Below are 22,374 nucleotides of genomic sequence, written 5' to 3'. Positions count from 1 at the left end.
ATTATATGCAACAAAAATAACAACCCAAAGGCAAGATGACTACTATAACACTTAACGTCAAGAGATTAAAGGGCTTTTCCCTTTGTGAACAATTTTGTTGGTAAATTAGATGGAAATCTGAGCCAATGCACAGTTGGGAGTAGTGGAGCAATAAATGAAGGAGCAGCTTTCAGTGATCTGATGTACAATGCACTGTACATCACAAAACAATGTACAGTACACTCACAAACATCAAGATTGGTTTAATTAAAATGATAAGGAAATTCAGAAGCTGCTTAATGAAAAACAAAAACTCCATAGGGTTTACCAGAAGAATAGTTCATCTGTCTCCAAGAAGGCAGCACTTAACTTCCTCAAAAGTAAAGTGCAAATGAAGTTTAGAGAAATGCAGCATTCTTGGCTCATTAAGAAGGTGGATGAAATTCAATTCACTGACAGTAACAATCCAAAGTGCTTTTATGATTCCCTGAATGTTATTTACGTCCCAAATGCATTTCAACTCCTCAGGGATGATGGAGCCATATTGATTAATGATAAGGACAAGCTCTTAGAGAGATGGACTGAAAACTTTCAAGGTGTTCATTTCAGACCATCATCAACTAATGTTGAGGTAATTGACCATATACTTCAGTTTTAAGTCAGCCCCTCTCTAAAAGAAATTCCAATTAGAGAAGAGGTTTTAAATGCCATTACATTCCTCTTATGTGGAAAAGCAGCTAGCGCTGCTTCTATTCACGCTGAGATTTACAAGGCAAGGGGTTCACTGCTCTTTGTAAAGCTTCTTGAAATTTTTAAGTTTGTATCGAAAGAGGAGGTTATCCTGCAGGATTTCAAGAATGCCTCTGTTGTTCGTCTCTATCAAATAAAAGAAAATAGGTTGTCCTATGGTAATCACAAGGGGATTTTCTCTTAGTCACTTATGACAAGATTCTTGCCAGAATCCTCCTTCATCATCTGATCCTTCATCTAGAAGGCCATCTACCTGAGAGCCAATGTGGCTTCAGAAAGGGCCAATGAACGGCTGACTTGGTGTTTCCTGCCTGAAAACTCCAGGAGAAAAGTCAAGAACCAATCAGAGATCTGTGTACAATATTTACCACTTTGACCTAGGCCTTTGATACTTTCAGTCATGATGGCTTGTAAAAAATCATGGTAAAAATTTGATTGCCCAGAAAAAATTAAACAGTATTGTATGCCAATTTCATGATTGCATGTTTCCACAGGTTCTGGATAACAAATGATTCTTTTATACTTTTCCAGTTACTAGTAGGGTGAAACAAGACTATGTACTTGCTCATATGCTTTTAGCTTTATGTTTTTAGTAATGTTGTCAAATGCCTTAAACAAGGATGAAAACACCATCAAGTGCAGCTTCCATATTGAAAGTAAATAGTTTAACGTGAAAAGTTAATCAATGAAGATTAAAGTGGAGGGAGAGTTGGTGTGCTAAATTTTCCTTCCAAGTGATTGTGCACTCAATGTAAGCCTGGAGACTGAGATGCAACAACAATGTATCTCTACTACCTGCGCTAATTTTGGCCCAACAATTAGCACCAGGAAAGCAAAGGTTCTTCACTGGGCAACACTACACTATGTATATGAGGAATGAATACTTACAACAACAACAACAACAAAAGAATGCTGTGGAAAAGTTCTCTTACCTTAGCAGTATACTTTCCAGAAATATCCTCACAGATGATGAGATTGTTCCATGCATTATCAGAACTAGGTCAGTGTTTGGGAGGCTCCAAAAGGGTGTGTTGGACAAAAGAGGTATAAGGCTGCCTAGCAATCTGAAGATCTACAGACACATTGGGCTAACATCATTGTATGACTGCTGAGCTTAGACAGTATACCAGTGCCATGTAAAGAAACTAAATCACTTTCATTTGAATTGTGATAGGAAGCTTCAAAAGATCACCTGGAAAAATAGGCTATCAGACAAAGAGGTCCTTTCTGGAGTTGAACTACCAAGCATTCAGACTGCACTGGGAAGAGTAAAACTTTAATGAACTGGCCATGTTATTCAAATGCCAAAAATACTTTTGCCTGAAAAGTATTTATAAAGAACTTATATAAGAAAAGCAGAGACCAAAAGACATACAAGGAAACTGTCAATATCTCTCTGATGTATTTTGTAATTAATATTGAGACATGGGAGACAGTGGTACAGGAAGAGCCAACATAGCATGCCTCATCAAAGAAGATGTTATGCTTAATGACCAAAGTAGAATTGCAGTAGATTAGAAAAAGCATGAGATGCACAGTTAGACATCTCTACTTCTAATGTTCAAATGAACTATTTGTGCCTAACTTGTGGTAAAGCCTTCTGAGCTAATATCAGTCCTATCAGGCACAAGCAGACACACTATACCTTAATCCCAATATAGTGATGTCATTTTGACCCTCTTCAGACACAAAGAATGATAACCAACCAAACAACCTACTGGGGGAACTCATTCCATGTTTATTTATTTGTTATATTAATTTTATTTATTTTTAGTGTTGTACAATAACTACCATATAACTTAGATTTTTTTTCCTACCTACCTCACACCTTCCCTTCCCTTCCTGAGGTGGAATACAATTCTATACAGAATGTACACATACATTCCAATTAAAAACATTTTCTCTATAGTCATGCTGTGTAGAGGAACTAAAATGAATGGGAGAAATTATATAACAAACCAAAACATAATACATACACACATAAAAAAAAACCAAACCATCTGCTACATTCTGCGATTGACTTCCATAGTTCTTTCTGTGGATGTGGAGGGCATTTTGCCATAGAAGACCACTGGGATCTTTTTTTTAAGTTCTTACAATATTATGAAGATCCAAATCTACAACAAAAATCTCTCACACACCGTGGTCATCGCTGTGCAAAAAGTGCTATTGGTTCTGCTCCTTTCACTCAGCATCAGATCATATAAGTCTTTCCAGGCCACTTTGAAGTTTTCTTGTTCATCATTTCTTATACTGCAATAGTATACCATTATATTCATATACCATAATTTATTCAGCATTCCCTAATTGATGGACATTCCCTTGATTTCCAGTTTTTGGCCACTACAAAGAGTTCTTCTATAAATATTTTTGTACATGTGTGTTCCTTTCTCATTTTTAGGATCTCTTGGGGATACAGTCCTAGAAGCAATATTGCTGGGTCAAAGTGTATGCACAATTTTGTTGCCCTCAGGGCATAGTTCCAAACCACATTCCAGAATGGTTGGATGAGCTCACAACTTCACTAACAATGAATTAGTGTGCCAACTCTCCCACATTCTCTTCAACATTTATCATTTTCCTGTTCTGCCACATTTGCCAATCTGATAGGTGTGATGTGGTAGCTCAGAGTTGTTTTGATTTGCATCTCTCTAATAAAAAGTGATTTAGAGCATTTTTTCATATGATTATAGATATCTTTAATTTCTACGTCTGAAAATTGCCTGTTCATATCCTTTGACTATTTATCCATTGGGGAATGACTTGTATTGCTGTACATTTGATTCAGTTCTCTATATATTCTAGAATATGCCTCCGAATTTTGGTTGCATTGGCTTTGGTTGAGCAAAATCTTTTCAGTTTAATGTAATATTAAATTATCCCTCTTGCACTTCATAATGTTTTCTATCTCTTCTTTAGTCAAACATTGTTCTCTTCTCCATAAATCTGATAAATACTCTATTCCTTGCTCCTCAAGTTTGTCCTTGGTATCAATCTTTATACCAAGATCGCGTAGCCATTTTGACTTTATTCTTGTGTATGGTGTCAGGCATTGGTCTATGTCTGTCTTCCACCACACTGTTATCCAGTTTTCCCAGCAATTTTTGTCGAACAGTGAGTTCTCATCCCAGAATTTGGGGCCTTTGGGTTTATCAAACAGTGGATTGCTATATACATTGCCTACTGTGTCTTGAGTACCTAGCTTATTCCACTTGTCTATCCTTCTGTTTCTTAGCCAGTACCAAGTAGTTTTGATAACTGCTTCTTTATAATAAAATTTGAGGTTTGGTAGCACCAGGTCAACTTCCCTAGCATTTTTTTCATTAGTTCCTTTGATATTCTGGTTCTTTTGTTTTCCAGAAGAGTTCTAATACTATTTTATCCAGCTCTACAAAATAATTATCTGATAGTTTAATTAGTATGGCTCTAAAAGTAAATTGATTCAGGTAAAATTCTCATTTTTATTATATTGACTCGGACTACCCACAAGCAACTGATGTTTTTCCACTTAGGTCTGACTTTATTTGTGTGAATAGTGTCTTGTAATTGTGTTCATATAGTCCCTGACTTTGTTTTGGCAGGCAAATTCACAAATATTTTGTAGTGTCTACCCTAGCTTTAAATGGGATTTCTCTTTCTATCTCTTGCTGTTGGACTTTGTTACTAATATATAGGAATACAGAAGATTTGTGCGGGTTTATTTTGTAACCTGCAACATTTCCAAAGTTTTTTATTATTTCAAGTAGTTTTTTTTTTTTACTTAAATCTCTTTGATTCTCAGTATAACATCATATCATCTGAAAAGACTGATAACTTAGTTTCTTCTTTACATATTCTAATTCCTTCAATTTGTTTATCTTGTCTAATTGCTACAATCAAGGATAATGGATATCCTTTCTTCACCCCTTACCTTACTGGAAATGTAACTGGCTTATCTCCATTGCATATCATTCTTGGAGAAGGCTTTAAGCAGATAATGCTTATTATTTTATGCAAAGTTCCCTTCATACCTATGTTCTCCAGCGTTTTTAATAGGAATGGGTGTTATATTTTGTCAAAAGCTTTTTTTTGCATCTATTGACATAATCATGTGATTTCTGGTACGTTTTTTGTTTATATGATCGATAATGTTAGTGATTTTCCTATTATTTAATCAGCCCTGTATTCCTGGTATAAATTCTACCTGATCATAATGCATTATTCTCGTGATAAGATTCTGTATTCGTTTTCCTAAAATATTATTTAAATTTTTGCATCTATAATCATTAGAGAAATTGGTCTATAATTTTCTTTCTCTGTTTTGTCTCTTCTGACATCAAAACAATATTTGTTTCATAAAAAGAATTTGGGAGAACTCCTTCTTCCCCAATTTTCAAAAATCGTCAATATAATATTGGAATTAACTGTTGTTTAAATGTTTGATAAAACTCACTTTTAAAATCATCTGGCCCTGAAGACTCTTTCCTAGGGATTTCACTGATGGCTTGTTCACTTGTTTTTTTCTGAGATGGGGTTGTTTAAGTGCTCAACTTCCTCTTCTGTTAATCTAACCAAATTGTATTTTTTTAAATATTCATTCATTTCATTTGTATTTTCGAATTTATGGTCATTAAGTTTGGCAAGGTAATTTGTAATTAATGGGTTAATTTCCCCCTCATTGGAGGTGAGTGCACTCCTTTCATTTTTGATATTACTAATTTGGTTTTCTTCTTACTTTTTTAAATCAAATTGACCAAAGATGTATCAACTTTATTAGTTTTTTTTCACAAAACCAACTATTGGTTTTATTTACCAATTTAATAGTTTTCTTAATTTTAGTTTTGTTAATTACTCCTTTGGTTTTCAGTATTTCTAATTTGATATTTACTTGGTGATTTTAAATTAGTTTTTTTTTCTAGTTTTTTCAGCTATATACCCAAGTCATTGATCTTCTCTTCCTCTAATTTATTCATGTAGGCATTCAAAGATATAAAACTTCCTCTAAGAACTGCTTTTGCAGTATCCCATAACATTTGGTAGGTTGTATCATTCTTTTCATTCTCTTCAATGAAGTTGTTGATTGTTTCTATGATTTTGTGTTTAACCCACTCCTTGTTTAGGATTAGATTATTTAGTTTCTAATTATTTTTTGTTTTTCCATTCCATGGCCTTTTATTACATATAATTTTTATTGCATTATGATCTGAGAAGGATGCATTGACTATCTCTGCCATCCTGCACTGGATATTGAGATTTTTATGCCCTAGAATATGGTTAGTTTTTGTATATGTGCCATGTACTGCTGAGAAAAAGGTATATTCCTTTCTATTCCCATTCAATTTTCTCCGAAGATCTATCATATCTATCTGCTCCAGAGTTTTAATTACCTCTTTAACTTCTTTCTTGTTTATTTTTAGGTTAGATTTGTCAAGTTCAGAGAGGGGAGGGTAAAATCCCCCATTAGTATAGTTTTGCTGTCTATTTCTTCCTTCAACTTCCCCAACATCTCCTCTAAGAATCTGGATACTTTATCACTTGGACCATACATGTTTAGTAATGATGTTGCTTCATTTTCTATGGTGCCTTTTAGCACGATATAGTTTCCTTCCTTGTCTCTTTTGATCAGATCTCTTTTTGCTTTTCCTTTGTCTGAAATTAGGATTGCTACTCCTGCTTTTCTTACATCAGCTGAAGTATAAGACATTCTGCTCCATCCTTTTACCTTTACCCTATGTGTAACTCCCCATTTCAAATGTATTTCTTGTAAAGACCACATTTTTAGATTATGGCTTTTAATTCATTCTGCTATCTGTCTCTGTTTTATGGGAGATTTCATTTCATTCACATTCACAGTTATGATTGCAATCTGTGTATTTCCCTCCATCCTCTTTCCCACCGTTTGTGCTTTTAATGCTCCTCTTTCCTATCCTCTCTTCAATATTTTTCACTTGTCACTACCAAGTCCTGTAGTCTTACCTTCCTTCTTTTGCACCCCTCTTTTACTCCTCTTTACCCTTACTACTATTTCCCTCCATTTAACTCCCTCTCCCCTTTCTTCCCTCTTCCCTTCCGACTGCCTATAGAGCTAGTTATATTTATGTACTTAATTAAGTTTGTTGTCCCCTCCTTGAACCAAATCAGATGAGAGTATCTCTCAAAGAATGCATATCTCCCTCCCCTCTTTCCTTTACTATAACTTTGTACTTCTTCCTGTGGTGTAATTTACCCTTTTCTACTTTCTCCTTTTCACATCTTCTGTTACAATCTCTTCACATGCTTAAATCATATTTTATCATCACATCATTTACTTTATACTCATTCCCTCTACCTATATCCTTTTTATATTTCATGATAGATGAACAATTCTCAAGATTAACAGGTATCATCTTCCCTTATAGGGAGGTAAACCATTTGCCCAAATTGAGTAACAAGTTTTCTTTTCTTTCCCCATTTACATTTTTATGCCTGTCTTGAGACTTGCCTTTGAAGATCGAATTTTGTATTCAGTTCTGACCTTTTTGTCAAGAAGGCCTGGAAATCCCTTACTTCATTGAATAACCATCTCCTTTCCTGAAATGTTATGCTGAACTTTGCTGGGTAATTGATCCTTAGTTGTAGTTCCAGCTCCTTTGTCCTATTGAATATCGGATTCCAATTCCTTTGTTCTTTTGATATAGAAACTTCAAGGTCCTATGTAATCCTGACTGTAGCTCCTCGATATTTGAATGGTTTCTTTCTGGCCACCTGTAATATTTTCTCCTTCACTTGATAGTTCACGAATTGGCAACAATATTTCTTGGGGTTTTTAGTTTGGGATACCTTTCAGGAGGTGAACTGTGGATTCTTTCCATGATTATATTGCCCTCTGGATCTAGAACTTCTTGAAAGTTTTCCTTGATGATTTCTTGGAAGATATTACCCAGATTCTTTTTTCTTTTCATTGCGGATTTCTGGTAGGCCAATAATTCTTAAATTTTCTCTCCTGGATCTGTTTTCCATGTCAGTTGTTTTTCAAGTTACATATTTTACATTTTCTTCTATCTTTTCCTTCTTTAGATTTTGTTTGACTGATTCTCGATATCTTATAAAGTCATTAGTTTCTACTTGCTCAATTCTAATAAATTGTTTTTTTTCAGTTAATTTTGCATCTCCTTTTCCATCTGTCCAATTATTCACATAACGTGTTCTTTTCATCAGTTAGTTTTTGAACTTCCTTTTCCATTTTTTCAATTTTCCTTTTCACAGGGATGTTCTCTTCATGGAATTATTTTATCATGCTTTTAAAATCATTGACCAGTTTCTCTTCTATTTCCTTCTTCAGCTATTCCAGGAGAGCTGTTTTTGCATGCAAGCAGTTCATAGTCCCTTCTGAAGTTTCATATGCGAGTACAGGCAGACTACTGACCTCTTTGGTGTTCGTGTTTTAGTCCTTGTCCCCACAGAACAATTCTATGGTTTTTTCATCCTTGTTTTCCTTTTTCTTGCTCATGTTGATGACTGAATGTTGAGTCTTCTGGTTGTTTCAGTTAGAAGCTACAGAAGTTGGTGTTGAGCTGACTGGTGTGAAAAAGCTAAGTGCATGTGCTAATTTATGTTTTTGTTTTTGTTTCTCAGATCATCCCTGGGGCTAGCTTGTTAAGTGCGTGTGTGTGGGGGGGGGGGGGGTGGCCTGGTCACAGGAGATCTCCTCAGCTGAGCTGAGGCAAAGGGAAGCTCAGGAGTTGGTGATCCTAGCTGCCCTATTTTCTTCTCGTTTCACCTGGAGTGCTGAGGCCTGCCTGGATCCTAGTGAGACTTTCCACCCCTCCTGGGTCTCCTCTCCTAGCACTGAGCCTCGCCTGATTCCTAGTGATTGTTTCCTACTCCCCTGGATCTCTTCTCTAAGAGCTGAGGCACACCTGGGACCTAGAGCGAGTTTCCACCTCTTTCCGGCCCCTCTCCTTCTGGTTCACCTCTGCCAGAGTAAAAGGAATCTCCTTTAGCTATTTTCCTAGCCTCAGGTGTTATGAGACTGCATGCCCCATTAGCTTTTCCCACTGATCCAGGGTCGTTTATATTTGATGATTCTTTTGAAGTCAACAAGGTGGGAGGAGAGAACATTTACCACTCACTCTGCCATTGTGGCTTCTGGAAGTTCAAGTAGGTGACTTACAGACATTTAGTCTTTGGGCTGAAAGTCTCAGAAGCTGCTGCAGTTGATATGTGGTGCTCAGCAGCTGTCACTTCCTCAGCTCTGCTCATCTCCCGCCCTGGGCTGCCAGTCTGCCTTTCCATTGTGCTGCTGCTGTCTGCAATTGCCCTAGGATTTTCCCTCTTTGCCACTCTGCTATTGAAGATGCTGTGCTGTGTGCTGTGGGCTTACCTCCATGGAACAGATCCTTTCTTGTTGACCTTCCAGAGTGTCTTGGGCTGTGAATCTGTCACAATCTACCTCCCATTAGACTCTGTACCTCCAAAATTTGGTCAGGTTCTCTTTTTAGAGGTGTCTGAAGGAGTTTGTCTAAGAACTTAGGTGAGTTGTTGCTCTCAGTCAGTCATCTTGGCTCTGAAATCCCCAGAATTCTATTTTTAGACAATATCAATGATTAATACATTTTTTCCATAAATAGCTTATTATTTGCCTCTCTATAAATTTTACCTATTGCTTCTAGTTCTACTTTTGAATCTAGCAAAAATAAATATATTTGCTCTTCCATGTGACATACATTTGAACACTTCAAGGTTGCTGCTCTTCTCTCTCACCATACTTAACACCAGTCCTCTTCCTGTGCCACTTTGTCACTGCTGCTGCAGCTGCTGGAGAAACAAAAGTTGTAGGAGGAACCTTATGTTCTGATGTTCTGACCTGAGTGGAATGTTTCTTTTTTTAAAATGTTTATTTATTTTTAGTTTTCCACATTCATTTCCACAAAATTTTGAGTTGCAAATCTTTTCCCCATCTCTCCCCTCTCCCCACACCAAAATGCCAAGCATTCTGATTATCTCTTCCCCCAATCTGCCCTCTTTTCTAACACCCCTTGCTTCCCTTATCCCCACTTTCTCTCTTGTCTTGTAGGGCAAGATAAATTTCTATACTCCATTACCCGTATTTCTTATTTTTCAGTTGTATTCGAAAACAATTCTCAACATTTGTTCTTAATACTTTGAGTTCCAACTTCACTTCCTTTCTCACTCCCCACCATCCCCATTGTGAAGGCCAGCAATTCAATATAGGCCTTATCTGTGTAGTTTTGAAAATGACATCCATAGTAGTCACATTGTGTAAAATAACATCCATAGTAGTCATATTGTGTAACTACATTTCTCTCTGCCCTATCCTGCCTCCATTTCTTCTCTTTTTTGACCTTGTCCCTCCCCAAGAGTGTTTATTTCTTATTGGACCCTCCTCCCATTTGCCCTCCCTTCCATCATCCCTCACTCTGCGAATCCCCTTCCTTGCTACTCTCCTGTATTGTAAGATAGGTTTTCATACCAAAATGAGTGTGCATTTTATTCCTTCCTTTACTCGAATGTGATGAGAGTAAGCTGCATGTTTTTTCTCTCACCTCCCCCTCTTTTTCCTCTACTGAAAAGTCTTTTACTTGCCTCTTTTATGAGAGATAATTTGCCCCATTCCATTTCGCCCTTTCTCCTCCCAATATATTTCTCTCTCACCCCTTAATTTCATTTTATTAAGATATGATTGATCCTATTCATTTCACCCTGTGCTCTCTGTCTCTGTCTCTGTCTCTGTGTGTGTGTGTGTATGTGTGTGTGTGTATGTGTAATCCCACCAACTACGCAGATACTGAAAAATGTTTCAAGAGTTACAAATATTGTCTTTTCATGTATGATTGTAAATAGTTCAACTTTAGTAAGTCCCTTATGATTTCTCTTTGCTGTTTACTTTTTCATGCTTCTCTTCATTCTTGTGTTTGAAAGTCAAATATTCTATTCAGTTTTGGTCTTTTCATCAAGAATGCTTGAAAATCCTCTATATAATTGAATGACTATTTTTGTCCCTGAAGTATTACACTCAGTTTTGCTGGATAAGTGATTCTTGATTCCAATCTCAGTCTCTTTGACCTCTGGAATGTCATATTCCAAGGCCTTTTATCTTCCATTGCAGAAGTTGCTAGATCTTGTGCTATCCTGATTGTACTTTCACAATACTCGAATTGCTTCTCTCCAGATGCCAGCAACATCTTCTCCCTGACCTGGGAACTGCGTAACTTGGCTACAATACTTCCAGGAGTCACTCTTTCTGGATCTCTCCAAAGAGGTGATCTGTGGACTTTGTCAACATCTATTTTGCCCTCTGGTTCGAGAATACCAGGGCAGCTCTCCTCGATAACTTCATACATGTTGATGTCTAGCCTTCTTCCCTAATCATGGCTTTCAGGCAGTCCCACAATTCCTAAATTGTCTCTCCTGCATGTATCCTCCAGGCCAGCTGCTCTTCCAGTGGGATACCTCACGTTGTCTTCTAATTTTTGATTCTTTTGGTTTTGTTTTACAATTTCTTGGTTTCTCATAAAGTCATTAGTTTTGATCTGCTCCATTCTCATTTTTAACGAACTACTTTCTTCAGTGAGCTTTTGAACCTCCTTTTGCATTTGGCAAATTCTGCTTTTTAAAGCACTCTTCTCCTCCTTGGCTTTTTGGATCTCTTTGGCAATTGAGTTAGCCTATTGTTAAAGGTGTTATTTTCTTCAACATTTCTTGGGTCTCCTTTAGCAAGCTGTTGATTCACTTTTCATGATTTTCTTGCATTGCTCTCATTTATCTACCCAATTTTTTCTCCACCTCTCTTACCTGATTTTCAAAATCTTTTTTGAGCTCTTCCATGGCCCGAGACCATTGCATATTTCTTTTGGAGGCTTCTGATGATAAGCATTATTTTCCTCATCTGACAAGATAGAAGGAATTGCTTGTTTATCAAGAAAGTAACCTTCTATAATCTTATTTTTTCCATTTTTGTGCATTTTCCCAGCCATTTACTTGACTTTTGAGTCCTCTGTCAAGAGGAGAGTATACTCTGGAGGTCTGTACGTTTTCAGGTCCTCTAAGGTGGCACAATCAAGGGAAAGGAGTTTACTCCCTGGCTGGATTCCAGGCTGTGGCTCAGATCAGGTATTCAGTTCCCCCAGGGGATTTAGGTGGGGTGGGGCTGCTACCCAGGGCTGAGGTTCAGATCAGCTGCTGAATTCCCACAGGGTCTTTAGGCTAACAGCTTCACAAAGGATGCTGTTGCTGCCACTGCTGGGGCTGCAGCCTGGGATCTGAGAGAGAGGGGAACCCTGCTCCTCTCCTGCCCTTAGAAAAAGCCCTCCCCCTGACCTCCAAAGCTCGATTTAGCTCCTGTGTATTGAGGGATCCGGGAACCTCCACTGCTGCTTGGGACCCCTCCCCTGGGAGCCTGCTCTGGTCCTGCTCCCCTTGGTGCTGCATGGCCAAGGACGTGCTGTGCTCCACTCTGTGTCAGTGTGACTGACCTTTCCCATTGGCCCTCCAGTCCACTCTGGACTGGATATCCTTTTTTGCTCTGTCTTTCTGTGGCTTTTACTGCTCTAGAATTTGCAGAGTCATTTGTTACAGGTTTTTTATAGCCTGTGGGGGAAGAGCTATAGTATGTGTGTCTTTCTACTCCTCCATCTTGGCTCTGCCCCTTGAATGTTTCTTTAAACTAGTTGTCTTCCTTTCATAAAGTCACACATATACTGCTTCTTTACCCCTTCTATTTCTTGGTGTCCTATTAAAAATTCTACTATCATTGTTTTTAGAAAAGCCATGTCAGTTGTTTATCCAATGGCCACACTCAAAGTCTCTGATAGTTTTAACAACAAAACTTTTCCCCTTAATAGCTACTCCATTCTGCTGGATGTCTTCACTACTAGAATGTAAGCTTCTTGAGAAAACACTATTCTAGAAGTTTTCTCATAATGGCAGAGTAAAAGAAGATTATTACTTTATTCAATCCATATGCTTCTGTAGCTGAAATTTATCTATTTTTCATGTCATTTCATGTTGCTGATTTATATTGAATGCTCATTGAACTAATTCCCCTTAGAAATTTTATTTTAATAGGTCAAGGTCCAACAATATCTTCCTTTATTGTGTCATTCAATGTAGATTGTTTTTTACCTAAATGAAGAATTTTATAACTATGCCTGCAAAGTTTCTTCACATAGATATTGCCCATCTTTCTTTTCTGTCATGATATTTTCTGACTCCTTACTCTGTTTTATAACATGTTAGTTAACCTTTTATATTTTTCACTTCAAATTTTATTAGAATGTTTTCTATGTTTTTCTTGTTCTCTAGTCATTCAGTCCTGTCTCACTCTTCCTGACTTCATAGACCATAGTATCACAGGCCCTTCTATCCTCCACTCTCAAAGTCATCCAAACTTATGTTTATTGTTTCCATGACATTATTCTCTCATTGTCTGCCATCTACTTTTCCAATAAATCTCATCTTCTTCTGTGGCCAGCGCAGTCCAGCAGGTCCAGGGTGGTTACGGGCTCATAGAGTAAGGATGAAAAGACAGGCAGGACACAGCAGTCTGAACAAGCTGAGTTTATTCTGGACATACTGAACCAATAATTCAGGGAATTGGGATGCTTAAATAGTAAAAAATCATAAAGGTAGTTATTGAAGCATGAAACAGAGCAGATGGTGATAAGTAGAAAGGGAGGCTTCAAGGCCTCTTTATTGGAATGTTATCCTGTATAGCAGGGGCCTTGTCTCCTGGAGCTCCAACACCCGGATTCAAGGACGAGCACCTGAGAACAATATATCACTTAACTTCTCAAGTCAGCTATTATTCTCCCTTGGAGGAGGGGAACTCTTGATCAGGGGCTCTTTCAAACACCTCAAGGTTCTCTACAATCTTCTCATTTTGTGGTTGAAGTACTCAACCGTACGCTTCAGTATTGGACCTTCCAATGAACAGTCTGAAGTAATTTCTTTATTGATTGATTTCATCTCCTTACAATCCAAGGGAATCTCAAAAATTTTCTCTAGCACCAAAATTTGAAAGCACCAATTCCGTGGCACACAACTTTCCTTATAATACAATTCTCACAGTCATATATTGCTAATGGAAATAGAAAAACATTGTAAAAAACAACCAACAAACATAGCCATGACTATATGACACTTATTGGCAAGGTGATGTCTCTGCTTTTTAGTATGCTGTCCAGATTTGCCATAGCTTTCTTTCCAAGGAACAATTGTCTTAATTTCATGGTTACAATTGCCATCTGCAATGGTCTTTGGACAAAAGAATGTTAAATCTGATACTGTTTCCATTTCTTCTCCTATTTGCCAGGAAATGATGGGAATAGTTGCTGAGCTCTTAGTGGTTGTTTTAGGTTAAGCTTCAAGCCAGCTTTATGCTCTCCTCTTTCCCCCTAATGAAGAGACTTCTTAATTCCTGTCTCTATGTAGAGTAGACATAAAAACAAGAATATTTGTTCAATCCAAGTCATATATGAAAACGTTGAGCAGAACTCAGTGAAGACTAATGCCCACTTTTCACCTGATATATCCATTTTAAAGGGAAGAACTTGAAATAGGGGTATTTAGTATAGGAAAACTTTGATGACCGTAGAATTGTGCATTATAGATGTCATATATGTGTGTGTTTATATGTACACATAGATAGAGAGACAGATTGAAAGGTAGATAGATAGATAGATAGATAGATAGATAGATAGATAGATAGATAGATAGATAGATAGATATTTGGAAAGCTGAAAAATATTGATTATATTGGTATCTGTCATGTACTGGTTACATGAATTTGGGTAAGTAATTTAACCATTTAATGCTCCCATGAAACTCTCCAAGATAATAAATTGTAAAAGAGATGCCAGTGTGCATTGTAAAAGTAATTTCTTTACCAGTGGTTATAATAAAAATGAAATTATAATTCCAGAACCACACAACTTAAATATATATGGGCATAATTATCTCATTAAATTTCATCTATTTATCTAAATTGACAGACTAAATCTAATTTCTGTCAATTAACTTTTTTTTTTATTTTGCCTGTATTTTTTCAACTAGGAAGGACTCAATGCAATGCATGTCTTCCTGTTTATAAAACGTTGAATTATTATCTTTAATTCTGGGTTTTGCTTACTTATTCATTTTTAATCTACTTATCTATTATTTTGTAAAGTGACAAACAGTTAAAATAGTTACACTTTGTAGGATTTTTTGAGATTTTCTGATGTGGTAAGAGTTGACTCCATCCGTTCATATTTTTTTTTCAATATTTCTCTCCAGATGCAATTTGTCACCATTTCTATAGTAAAACAAAACAAAACAAACAAACAAAACTTTTGACTCACAATCCAACTGACATTCAGTTAATAGACAAAATCTCCAGGGGTGGTTGTCCTCTGCTCAGGACTGAAGGGTAAACCTAAGGAGCTGAGAATATATTGTAGAAATACTCAGAAGCCCTCACCCAGTGTGTGTCCTTCAATATCATGGCAATGTTTTACATCTTACCAATATCAATTAGCCAGTAAACATTAATGACATTTTTCCAAGAGAAATTTACTAAAATGTTATAGCAATGACCAAATAGAGCAACATCTCCTTCATTACATCTCCCCTACCCCAAACAAACAGATAAAAACATGGCTCACTCTCTTCTTCACATACCTGTTCACTCAAACTTTAGGGATAGTGAACTCAAATTGTATGGGAATGTTTAAAAATATTACTTTTTCTTAACTTGAGAATCTTTCTCTCCCTTCCCTGTGTCCCCACCAAATATACTTTCAGATGTGAGATGACTGATGAAATTTCTAACTTTACTTAGTTGACAAGGATATGAACTCAGATATTCTATCCACAGTGCTCTGTCAACGAATACCATGAAAGCATAAAAATAAAAAGACAAAATAAACCAAAGTATCAGACATTGAAGGCCACAGACACTGCTTGGGAAAGAAGTTGATGCCAGCCGTCTTCCCCCAACATACTTCAGAGGCATATAGTCATTCTTGCCCTGCCTGTTATCAGGGAAGAGAAAGAATTAGTTCTCTTGAATTTTTATTTTTGTCCATTCAGTACTAGGTCAATATCCAATTAAAATTATTTCTATCACTACAAAAGTAGCCAACACGAAGTTTCTAGAATCCAGTATCTGAAGTAAGGAGGGAAAGAGCTCCTCTCTGATGAATTTCTACAAGGGAAAAGAGTATTTATATAGTGCCTACTATAGCGCAGACACTGTGCTAAGTGCTTTTATTTATTCAGCTATTATCTCATTTAGTCCTCATGTCCTTGCAAGATAGGTACTATCATTATGCCAATTTCAAAGTTGAAGAATTTAAGGTTAAATTGTTTTGCCAGTGTTGACACAGGTAATAAACGTCTGAGGCCAGGTTTGAACTCAAGTTTCCCTGATTCTAAGTATATCACTCTATCTGCTGTGCCAACAACTGCCTCTGAAATAGGCTTAGCAAGCTTTTACATGGGTTGCATACTAGGTACACTTGACTCATCTTCCTACTGCTAACCAAGCTATATGCAGTCAGCTTGAATGATAAACTTATATGATTAAATTTATAAAATAATTAAAATAATATCATCAGTTTTATTATATTTTCATGGGAAAACTTTAAACCATAAATATCTCAAGTACTTTTTTTTTATTTTGACTTAGAAAAAAGAAACTTTGACTACTATTTCATGATGCATAATTGAATTTTTGTCTTCTACCTCCTCTATATTTTTTTCAAAATGTGCATTGGTTTGCAAAATTTTCCAGCTCCTGTTCTAAGGTATTTATTCTCCATTGGAATTTTTCAGTGTATCCTGTTTTTACTCCTTTTACCTTGTTTTAATTCTTTTATTAGACCTTCCAGACAATATCATATTTTTGTGGTCATTCCATTCTGAGCTCTGTAATTCTAGTTGCAAAATTATTTACTTTTAGAGTTTTCTCTTAATATTCTCTTAATCTATGATTCTGTCTCTACCATGCCCCCCATCATACTATTATTTATTTATTTACTCATTTCTTCAGTCATACTGTTATTGTCTTTCATTTTGTCCCCTAGAGATTTATTTCCTTATCCCTTCTTTAGATTTTGCCTTTTTATGTATTTTGACGTATTTCTCTCTGTACTGAGGTGACAGGAGGGAGCTGGACTTTGAACAACCTCTGATTCAGCCCATTCATCAGAAGTATTTACTTCTTTTTTTTTTCTGACCAGTACTGGAGGATCTCCTTAAGGTACCAGAGATGTACCTTCACCCTTATTTGATGGAGAACAAAATGTTGCTTTCTTTCCAGAGGGTTCCATTTCACCCTCCACAGTTGGCATTTATACCTTCAGAACTTTTTCAATCTTCTCATCTCCCCTGTCACATTTTCTCATCTCTCCAAATTTCTGAAATATTCTAATTAATATTCTCTTCTTCTCTCTCTGTTTTCCTTTGAAGCACTTCCAGTCTTTTAATAAATATTTCCCTTTCCCCAATACTGAAGAATAGAGAGACAATCATAAACTTTTTATTTATTCCTCCTGTCACAAAAGCAGCTTCCAATTTGCTCAGGTAGCATTTTTAGTATAAAAAAACCCTTCTAAAATAATCTGTAACAAGGAGGTTCAGGGACTCAAGAGGGCCAGGTATAGTGGCAAATACTTGTAATCCTGGCAACTGGAAAAGCCTGATCTGGGGTGGGTTAGAGGGAATCTCAAGTTCAGGATTTCTGACTATAGTAGATTATTCCAAATAAGTGCCCCCAGTAAGTTTGGCATAAATATGAGGAGTTATTCAAGATGTTTAAGAAGAGGTAAATCAGTCAAGGTCAGAAAATCATGTCAAAGCTTTCTTACTGATTAGTAATGAGATCAGGTCTGTGAGTAGTCCCTGAACTTCCAGCCTAGGAGAAATGAAAAGAAGAAGTCTTTTTTAAAAAAGATACTTTAGTAGTGTCAGCAGATAATAGGGTTGCTTAACCTGGGATAGGGTTCATGTTCAGGAACTTTCTGTTTATGTATAATATTTAATCATTTCTGCTCATTGAAGGCAGTGTAGAGAGCACACATGCATGCTTAGTCAGAAAACTAACCCATCAGGTAGTATGCAGTGGGTGGCAAGAGAAGTATTTATGAATGCATGTATATATGTGTGCATGTTTGTACATATGCATATACACAATATGCACATATGTGTGTACATATGTGTGTGTTGTAGAAAGAAATGGCAAATAATTTCTATATCTTTTTCAAGGTATCCTAGATGGGGTCATAAAGTATTTTACATGACCAAAAATCACTGAAAAGTAACAAAAATATGTATATTTCTATTTGTATTTATGTATATATACACATGTACATGCACACATGTATAAGTATGCACACATATACATACCCATATAAATATATGTATACACATATGCAAATATATACATGTATATATATATACACAAACGGAGACATGCATATATCAGGCATGTATATATTTATATCCATATATATGGACACATGTGTACATGCATGTATGCATACATTTCAGTGGAATGGGTTCACCTTGTGACTTTATGTATATATTATTTTATCTATTTCAAAATATTCTGAGATTGTCAAAGATTGTCAAATAATAAAAACAACGTTAAAAAATCGTGGTCTAGAATTTATTGTATGAGTTCTACTGGCCAACAGTATTGTCCATATAAATATAACAACTCACATTTATCAAAAACTTAAAACATTTCTGGGAGCTTTTTGTTTGTTTGTTTGTTTGCTTGTTTTTCCCCAGAGTAGCCATGAAACATAAGTAAAACAAGTGTTACTATCCTCATTGTGTAGATGGGGAAATTTAATCTGAAAGAACTAATGTGACAGCCCTTTGTACACAAGAAATGTCATGGCTAGCATCAAAAACACATCTTTTGAATTCATTTAAATGGTCATTCTTCTACTTTCACTTTCTATTTCTGTTTCCAGCTTGTGTTTTGAGAAAGTGACAGAATGTCTCATGAGAACTGTCAAACCTGATAGTCATTGCCCACTCGTATAAGGACAAATGCCACTGCTAGAAAGAACCTAAGGAACATTGCCACAACGAATGTACTTTTGGATGAGAGACTGAAGACTTTGGGATCTAAAGAAATATTTCATCACTGCTGCTGATTGAAGGGAGTATAGGCAACACACATAGATCTTTAGTAAGAGATGTGTCCTGTCAAAGAGCATGCTGTGTGTGGCAAAAGCTGTCATTCGGAGAAAGTTTTGTTCTCGTCTTGCTGCTCATTTATATTGCACTTGACCTCTCATCTCATTTTGATTTGTTGCCCTTGTCCAAGCTCCTGTATCTGTAACAGTTCCTGCTGTTTGCTGTCATCTGTGCCTATGGAACTTGACTACTTCTGACCCTCAAATTGTACTCTGGCTGCTACCATGGACATTTTAGCACTTGGTCACTCTCTCCTCTGCTGATGCTTTCTTTTAGTGGTTGACTCGGCTATTAACCCTTGATTTACTCTCATCAACTGACCAAATTATGATGGAATAGACTGACAGTCAGTCTGTTCATCTGTATTTCAGAAATCATCAAGACATGAATGACAAATTGAAAACCGGGTAGAACAGGCAGTTTGGAGAACTGGGATGGAGTTAGTAAGAGAAATCAGCCAGATAGAAAATCAACAAAGTCAATAAAACAGACTCAGAGAAACAAGTGGAGGCACAGGCTAGGTTTTAGTCCAATACAAATAGAAGTAATAGGTTTAAGGTTCAATGTTGTCAGAGGCATTTACAAACAAGTTTCAGAAGAATGAAATTCCTACAGACATGGCACTGGTAATCTTAAAATAATTCCTTTTGCTACAGTGAAACACTCCTCAAAGGCCTTCCCAATCTGATCTCCAGGGTGGGAGGATATGGGCTCATTGTCTAGTACTCCCATTATGGGTGTGTGTGGGGATTCCCTGGAGACTTTGCACCCCTAAGTGAATAACTGCTCTCTTCCTGAATTTTTAGCATAGGTAACTATAAACGTTTTAGGCATTTGTTATAGATTGTAGTCCAGTTGTTTTTAGTTTTCTTATGTGTCTATATTTTTCTGTATTTTAACTATACTGTCAATTTATTAAGAGCTAGCATCACATTTTAAGTTGTTTAATAACACCTATCACATGCATTGTTATTCACTCAGCAAGCCTTTATTGATTGTTGCACCAAATTGAGTGAAGGGGATGATATACATTGCAAACAAAGCACTATCAACTGACTGTATTTACCAAATTCTCCTTAGTAGTTTTTCTTTGATATTGTGTAAGTATAATCTTCCTGTTTAACTAGTATAGCTAAATAGCTACCCCAAAATTACCTTTTGGTTGCATGACAAGCGTTACATGTATTTGATCCAATAGAAAGAGCAAAGGATTTGGAGGCAGAGGAAGTGGGTTCAAAATCTGACTCTACTACTAACATGTAATCCTCAGAAAGACTCATAACTACTTTTAGCCTTAGTTTCCTCAGATCTAACCTATGAGGTATTACTAAATGAGTGCCAAAGTCCTTTCCTTTTCTAAATCTATGATTATAATTGCTCACTGCAACTCAGAGCAGCCCTAAATGATATTTTAAGTGATTTTTTTCCCTTTTATCTTCCTTTCAGCTAACTCCCGTACCATATTCTGATGTCAACTTCCCTTCTATCAAAAGATAATCCATAATTGTTTCCCAGCAATACCTATCTATTCATGACTATTTTTTCCAGTACAAACTCCTAAAGAAGGGTGATTGATCCCCTTCCCCAAATCAAGAAAAATCAAATTTCTTGTGATATGTAAAAGATATATAAATAAATTATATTAATGTGCTTGAGATAATAGTATCATAGATATAGAGATGGAAGGAGGCTAGAAGGAACTACCTTTATCCTAAGCCCCTTAATATACAGATGAGAAAACTGAATGAATTTTCTCACCATGAGTGAGTTGAGTGACTTGTCCAAGGTCACAGAAGAAATAACTATCAGGGTTGATATTTGAGCCTGGGAACTCTGACTCCAAAGACAGTACTATTTCCACTGTATCAGATTCTGGTCAGTATACTTTAGTCAAAAGAGCACATGCAGAATTAGATGGAATAGTAGCTAGTCTGTAGGAGCTGGAGTCAGGAATACCTGAATTTTAATATAGCTAGAAATTTACTAGTTGCTTGACTAAGGACAAGTCATTTATTGTCTCAGTGACACAGATAATAATCAGACTTTAAAATAAAAATGAATTGCTGACCATAAGTATTTTATAACCTTAGAACATCACTGGTCAAATTGATAAAATCATAGTTGCTCATTACCTTCACCCCATCAACTCCTTGCCAGAAAATAAAAGAAAAAAATAGCCATAAGAACCCATTACATGAAATTCCTTTTAGATTTCAATTAATCAAAAAATATGATTTAAAATTTATGGGCAGATCCAGGTAGATTAGCTTGGAGATACTTCAGCACAAAGAAGAAATAATGGCAGACCTAATAATGAATAATAAACAATAAATCAGAAATTACAAGTGACTTCATCTACCTCAGAACTACACACACACACACACACACACACACACACACACCAGCTACCTTCCCATGTAAAATGGGAATAGTAGTCAGTAAAAATTGAGTAACTGTTCTGAGACACCCCCACCCTCACCCAATCCCAGAGACTGGCAAAAAAAATTTTAAAAACCTGCAAGTCTTTGAAGACAATGAGAGCAGATGGTTCCAAGGCAAAAATCCCAAAGTTAGTAGAAAGCATGTGTTAGGATCATGGAATGGAAACATGACAACAAACTCAGAAGCATCAAATAAAACCCTTGGCAGATTTGCAACAGTCAAGGATACCCTGGACCTAGGTCCTTAGCTCTCTGCCCTGAATTAACATAGAAGGTCCTGAAGATCTTGAGCTCTGAACCTCAAATATCCAGAAAAGCCTAACCATAAGAGATGGAAGTCATCACAAGAACCCCAGTGATCCAGGATAAAACAAAACAGTTCAATAATACGAACCAGAAGTACTACAAAGCACAGTGTGGCCCTGGAACGAACCTCAAATCAGGAATATTGCACAGTTCAAGTATCAAGTTAATATAATACGAGATCTGGCAACTTTTACTCTAAATGAGAGATTTTGGAAGATAATTATAAAACACATGAGCTCTAAGATATCTTCATCCCAACACCTACTTACATTGATAAATCAGGCTTCAAGAGGTTGGCGATATCTCCACCAATAGTATTTAAGGTAAAATGTGAGGGAGTTATTTTCCATGGTCATTGGCTCCAGTCTCAACGTGTGTACTTCATCTTCCCTCAAGATTATCAGTTGAGAATCATTTAGTCAGGCAGATATAACTGACTTTTCAGAAGGGGCATTTATTAAGGTAGAAAATTAGAAATAGTTTGCATGTAACATTTCTTCAGATGTCCGTGCCATGCTACTCTGCCTAAAGTCCGTATAGATTAAAACAGAAAGCGAGCTCAGTAGTAGAGTCATTTGGCAATGGGGTAACTTACAGCTCCTTAGGGCTGGAATATATTTTATCAATATGTGGGGTACACAGAAAGTTCCACAAAGGCATGGTGAAGTATCCTTGTTGACTACTCTTGGAGTCATGAGTCCAGTCTCTTTTAGGCTCCTTATGGAGACTT

At 36.5% G+C, this 22,374-nt stretch overlaps 1 pseudogene; it reads left to right on the top strand.

Moving 5' to 3' along the window:
- Positions 1-370: 370 nt before the first annotated feature.
- LOC140502611 (uncharacterized) overlaps positions 371-22,374 on the top strand; it is a 53,809-nt pseudogene continuing 31,805 nt past the window's right edge.

Source organism: Notamacropus eugenii, chromosome 4 (genome assembly GCF_028372415.1).
Source record: "Notamacropus eugenii isolate mMacEug1 chromosome 4, mMacEug1.pri_v2, whole genome shotgun sequence".
Taxonomy (NCBI): domain Eukaryota; kingdom Metazoa; phylum Chordata; class Mammalia; order Diprotodontia; family Macropodidae; genus Notamacropus; species Notamacropus eugenii.
The sequence above is the reverse complement of the archived record's forward strand: the minus strand, read 5'-3'. Positions and strand labels throughout refer to the sequence as shown.